Source organism: Cryptomeria japonica, chromosome 11, assembly GCF_030272615.1.
Source record: "Cryptomeria japonica chromosome 11, Sugi_1.0, whole genome shotgun sequence".
NCBI lineage: Eukaryota > Viridiplantae > Streptophyta > Pinopsida > Cupressales > Cupressaceae > Cryptomeria > Cryptomeria japonica.
The window spans coordinates 233,716,109-233,723,390 of record NC_081415.1 but is presented as its reverse complement, the minus strand read 5'-3'; positions in this window follow the sequence as shown (position 1 = coordinate 233,723,390).

The window sequence follows — 7,282 nt, the reverse complement described above, 5'->3', positions numbered from 1 at the left end:
TGATCTTCTCTAAAGGTAAGCTATTATTATTATTATTAAGATGGTCAGGGGAGTGGCCAACAAACAAAGAGCTAATCCTAAGAATTAGACTTTCTACATTTTAGGCTCTACAAAACCAAGGTAGGTTTCTCTAATTCTGCATCACTTTGAGATACTTCAAGTAAAAATGACGTGGAAGCATATAATAATTTCACACTATAGGTTGAGGATTTTTAGATAATGCTTAATTTTTTTAACAATCTCATGGATATTTGAGATTAAGGTGTGAAATGAAATAACTAATCTAATAACAATAAAAGGGAAAATATGTTTTTGGTATTTTGTGGTTTTTTCTTGGGGTTGAACATAAACTTAGTTTGATTGGTGCCTTATCCATTCACAAAGTCATAGCCTAAGCACTAGTCCAATGGTTAATCAAATACTATTGCCTTACAAAGTAAAAGCTACTTATGGCCAACAATGCTATTCTTCTTACAAATCCTTGATGCATACACAATAACTCAATGTTCTACCAAAAGCGGTCACTCCATTTTATAAACAAAAGAAATCAACAAAACTTTAATTATAGCAAATATATAATGGAGATCTCAACAACCCTTGGTTATATATTAGGAAATATTGTAACGCCTGAGAGATGACATTTAATCATTGAGACATGCTATTCATATTAGCTTCAATTGGATAGTCTACTATTATAATAGAAGGAAATTAAAATAATTTGCTATTAACATGTAGGAACAAAAGACCTACTCTCTAGTCTATGCTAATTTCCTAGGGGTTATAAACCTTTACAATGAGATTGAAAAGCCTTTTATAACTAACTATTAGGCATTGGAGAAAGCTAAGACACGTCAGTTCAATTATGCACAAGAATTGAAGATTTTGAAATTTAGTTTAAGGCAAAGGAAGATTGCCCACAAATTCTATGATCCGAGATGAGAACAAGACAACAAAAGAATCCAGAAGCAATCAATAAATGAAACCTATAGCAAAATGGATCGTATTCTAACGACTAGATGAATATTAATAACAACTCTGCATTTTGAAACCCTAAACTATCTTTGCAAATGCCCCAACAACCCTGAGTTTTGTAGGATGAATTGTGTTTGAAGGATCAATCAAAATAGATTGACATTGGCCAAATTTGCCATTACCACTCATTCCCACAAATAAAGAGTGGATAGGTAGTCATTTCTACTTTTGAATGTGGATCGTTCATTTGAATTGCATAGGTGAGATTAGTAGTGATGGCATTATTTGACTAGAATTGAAAATATTTCCTTTGAGGGATGTGATGCATCGAGAGCTCTCGAACAATTAGAAGTTGCCAATGTTTACATGTAATTAGTCTGGGTCCACATAGTGAGCGAGTTCTCTTTTGAGATGGAAGGACATGTATGTCCTCGTGGAACTGACATGGACATACGTCGGTTTGTTTTCTTTGTCAGATCAATCTTGAGAATATTGGCGGGGCTTGGGAGACATCCAAATTTTGAACCAACACATTCGCCGTTGGGCGCATCCCTTCATAGCATGCGTTATGCCCAGAATGTGTAACACTTGAAAAATCGAGTACCCTTGTACCATTCTCAAGCAATAAACATCATTAAAACTATTTATCATCGCAATGATAAAGAAACTAATATTGTACCATTCTCAAGCAATAAACATCATTAAATCATTTATCATCATCACAGTGATAAAAAATTAATCATTGATTCGATTTCATATGGAATACCTGCCGTGCAGATTTGCAATAGTAATTAGTAATTGAATATGAGAATTCAATCTGTAAAAACTAGTACATACAAACGAAGTAAATAAATGAGAGGTTTAGTAAAGCTATTAATTTTATAAATTTATGTAAACAATAAATAGTATCAATAACAGTCATAATATATCACTAAATTTAGATGGAATTGTTGATTTTTGTTTTCATTGGCTACAATAAAAGTGCAATTCATACAAAATAAAACTATTTCAGTTCTAGATGAAATAAAATGATGTGCGCTATGCAAAATCTTAAGGCCAATAACAAACATAAGATCTTTATTGCTTTTAAAGTTAAAATTAGAGTTTTATGTCTAGTGGTGGAGAATTTGGCTTTAGTAAAGCTATTAATTTTATAAATTTATGTAAACAATAAATAGTATCAATAACAGTCTTAATATATCACTAAATTTAGATGGAATTGTTGATTTTTGTTTTCATTGGCTACAATAAAAGTGCAATTCATACAAAATAAAACTATTTCAGTTCTAGATGAAATAAAATGACGTGCGCTTGCAAAATCTTAAGGCCAATAGCAAACATAAGATCTTTATTGCTTTTAAAGTTAAAATTAGAGTTTTATGTCTAGTGGTGGAGAATTTGTGCTCTTGAAACAATGGTCACAAGTTCAACTCCTACAAGGGGGTAGGGTATGTACACCTTATCGACTTCGGCTTATTACCTATCAAAAAATTAGAGTTTTTTTTAATTAAAATCTGTTAAAATTATAATTTTAGTAGACAAATAAGATACACAAATATTTAATAAATTAAAGGTTATTTTATTTTACTTTTGAAAAATTATTACACTAATTAATATTTTTACTTTTAATTTTATCCTATCTTTCAAATAAATAATTTTGAAGGGATTAAATTTGGAAATTAGATCCTCTAAACAGTGCTATTTGTGATATCAATCATATTTTTTAACAGTTTACATCAATGCAGATATTGAAATCAAAAAGAGAAAAATATGTTTAATGTACCCAACTCCACAAACATAGTGATTAATATCTTACATTGTACAAACATTTTGTATTACTCATAGTTCTAAATAAATTTAAACTCAACCATATTTATAATTCAATTTTTTTTAGCATATATTACTATCTGCATAAATGTTAATATATTGGAATAGTTAAAAATTTGTATTCTTCAGATTCATATATACTACATTTAATAGATCTAGTGGTGTAAACTAACCCTAAACCTTAAACATAGTTACTAGTGTAAACTAACCTAAAATTATTAATCTACCTAGTGATTGATATCAATTGATATGAATTAATAGAGATCAATATATCTCTCTCTAGTTTTAATTATATCATAAAGTAAATTAAATAAACTATAAGTTAAAATCCCTAAACTTTAAATTTATAGTCTATAGATTATGATTCAATTGTCCTAGGGTTTAGAATAGGCCTTATGGTTTTTGTTTTTAATTAAGATTGTTTGATTTAGGGTTTTAAATTTCATAATTAAATTTGATTTTAAAATTTAAATTAAAAAATACAATTTAATTTTCATTATCTCATTGAGAGAATAATTATAAATTTGAGTGTAACATAATTTAAAATGCATCAAAATGTATCTATTCAATTTATAAACACATATAATTGTTATTGAGCTAAATGAATGAACAAATATGAATATTAGGTGAACGTATATTTTAAATTTATTAAATGTTTTAAAATTATAACCAAGATGAAAGGAGTGTTTATTAAATGTGGATAAAACATACTAAATATTATTTTAATTACCTAAAACTGTGCCGTAAAAAACTCATGTAGAAAGGGAAATCCGGTAATAAGATGCAAATTATTTGAGCTAATTAGATGATGAAAAATAATCTCTGTAATTTGAAAACTTAAAAATCACACATCTTAACTATTAAAAAATTAAAAAAAACCATTGAAAGAAAAAATTCATAGATATAATTGGTGGAAAAGCAATCTAACAATAACAAGTTAATGAAAATTTAGTCCAACCTATTGCAATAGTACTAGCCTAACGACAAGTACTAATAAAGAACAAATTCAGATTCTATTATGAAGCATAAAGTAATTCCAAGCAAGAAGAGGCCAACATAAGATAATACTATGGCAACCACTTGATCATGTATAACTTTGAGAGCATAACATAACATAATAATGACAAATGAACTGAAATAAGTCACTTCTTAATTCGTCAAATTTTCCAAATTAAATGTAACGAAAGCCAACCTCTTCCATCCTTTCTCCTAATTTGAGTAAGAGAGGGGGTAGAGAGAAAGTATCAACCAAACGATATCCACCCTACCACAAAGTCATATGCTTTCCTTGTGCTACCCCATGAACAGAGCCCAACCCATCATGAAGAGTCTAGCATTTTGTGGCCAACATGTGAAATCCGTGCAAAAGGAGTAACCAACACATACCACCTATTAATGCCTAGCATAATATCAATGCATATGCCCCCTTACCCACATGTAGTGACTCAATTTTAACTCACTAATCCATTCTAGTTATTTGAATTAATTGCTTTGGCAAAATCATTAATTTCATTTAATTGCTCCTTGGCACTGACTTGATAGCCACCTTGCACCTTTACACATTTTTTTTAAGTATATTCATTTATCTAGGGTTATCATTTAGCCAATGATTTATTAGGGATTTAACCCTATTCTGCATCATCTTACTTAGGTTTTTCCTCCATTAAGATTAGTAATCTCATTAGCTACTATTTTACTAGATATGAATGATATTCTCATGAAATTTGGAAGAAAGTTATGCTAAAGTGTTTCCTTTCCCTTGGTCATAATGCCAAAAATCAAAAGTAGCTATATGAACATGTCATATTTGAAATTTCACACAACAACTAAGCTACCAAACTTGCAAGGTTGGTGGTCATAATAGTTCTTAGTTTAAAGGCTATATGGATTGCATAGTTCAAGAGGGTGTTGAACACGAACTACACAACTACAACAATATAACTCAATGGTGAATGCCATGTCTTTGATGTAGAATTCTTTTCTTATCCAAATCAATGTACCGATATGTTTACACTCGTAATCTAGAGTTTTGAGTTAATAATGAACAACACTACACATCTTATCATTGATGTTGGGTTGAATATGATTGTAGAATATTGTACAACAGTCATGAAAAGCCTTCATGTTTGAGCTTTCCCATGGCTGTTAAAAGATATAAAACAATCACACTCAACCTTGAATATATATATATATATATATATATATATATATATATATATATATATAAAAGAAATGTGATTCCCAAAATTCTATAACTAAACATAGTTCATGTAATATATTATTTTTCTATATTAACCAACAAATTTACAACCCTTGCTTAGTTGATGTGTAGGGAAACTCATTGTTTTTTTTATTTTTAAATGATATTTCACATTTTTTCTTTTTTTTGCACTCTTTCTTGTGCATGTAGGGTATCTTCTGTGCAATTTATGAGAAAGATTTAATTCAATAATAAGTTTTGAAGATTGAAATAATAGTCATGAACTTGCCGATAGGTTTATACCAAGTTGTTAATAAGCTAATAGAATTATGGTATTATGTATATTGAGAACAGTAGTCTTGTAAGGTTGGAAGCAAGTAATCTAGTATCACTTTTATAACAAACTTATGTTCAACAACCATTTCTTGGCTTATTCACACATTGGTTAATTATCCAAACATCATCGATGATATTAAACAAAGTCTCATACATGAATATCATCAAACAAAGTCTCATACCTATGAATATCAAAATGATTTGCCCCCAATCTCTTGCAACTTTGTCTCCTTTCTTCTTTTTTCATACATAAAAAATAATCATCACTCTTCTTTTTATCACTAGACATGTCCTCTCCTAGGCTATGTGGGAAGAGGGATATTTTTCCAAATGAATAATTGTTTTCCCTCTCTTTTCTGTGTTTTACTTATTACCTTTCTTTTGGGAAAGTGGCCATTTCCTCCAAGGAAGCTTACTAATCTTTTTGTTTTTAAGAACATGGGTCTCATGTAGCCTTTATAGGTGCTGGTGATATATTTTAAAATTCCTTTTAGCTTTGGGCTCCACCAACATAAAATAATGTATTAAAATGGTTTAACCAACTTATTCCCTTGGCCCCACCGTATAGTTTTATTTCTTTAAAAAATTAAAAATAAATTTACAATCTTCCCTTTTTTTTGGATATTCTTTATGGAAATATAATTTGGCACCGTTACTTGAATTGATTAATCACTGTTAAATATAAATTATTTAATATTATGAATTTCATTCCATGTTTTAACAATTATTTTGATAATATGTATATACATGTAACTAGGAAATTAGGTATAAGCATCAAAGCAATAGATTAGCCAACCACGAAGACTAAAATGCAATTACAATATCTCCTAATACTATCAATGAAAGCATAGAAACAAATCATAAAAAGAAAATGCAAATCAAACAAATGACCCTTCCATGTTATTCCATTGTCCGCCTTTCTCCTTCAAATGGTTGTGGATCTCACCTACAAAATGCAAATGAGTAGCAAGCAAGATGATTGACAAGATGAAATTCGCAGCGTAAGGATACTAGAAGCGTAGTTGTTGAAATTATTGAAGAATGAGCTCAATTTATAGACAAATTGACGAGAAACTCAAATTAGCATGAAGAAATGAAAAGAAGCGATTTCATTCAAAATTGGTATGACTCGGGGGACATAACATGACAAATGCTATGTCCATTATTATGAGAAGTTTCTAGGCAATTTTTATGACATATTGCTATGCACAATTAATGACAAATTGAGAGAAATTTAAGCTTCCAAATTATGACAAATTGGCCTTAAAATTTTCTCATTGATTGATGACAAATTTGAGAGAAAATAGATTTCAAAATATGACAAAGTAGCCTAAAAAGAAGGAATCCAAATTGGTGGAGAAATTAGTGGAAAATATTAGGGGAGAAAAAGGTGTCATTAATTAATAAACTTCATTTATTAATTAACTTCATTTATTAATTAACTCAAAAAACGGACAATTAGATAATTAAATAATCAATTTAATTGTGACATAGGATAAATGAATAAATTCATTTAACCTAAGGGGAAGAGTTAATAGGATTAAATGATTAAATCATAAAACCCTAGGAGACTTAGGAAATGAATTAGGCCAAGATGTAATTAGTACAATAAATATACAATGTCGATCGTGATCAAAAGGATACATGAAAAAGACTTGAAATTGATATGACATTGATTGGCAAAGACCAATGATGAATTCGTCAAAGATGACAAAAGGATATCACTGATAAAATAATTGATAAATGATAAATGACTAATTGATCCAAAATTGACAAAGATCGATGATTGATTAAGATTGATAACAAATCGATCAAAAATTGACAAAAGGGCCAGTTTAATGAATATTGATTTAACAAAGAGATTGATGAAGACCGATGATAAATCAATTGCAAATTGATAAAAAGATTGCTAATTGAATGTTAAAAAATGATGTAAAATGATCCAAA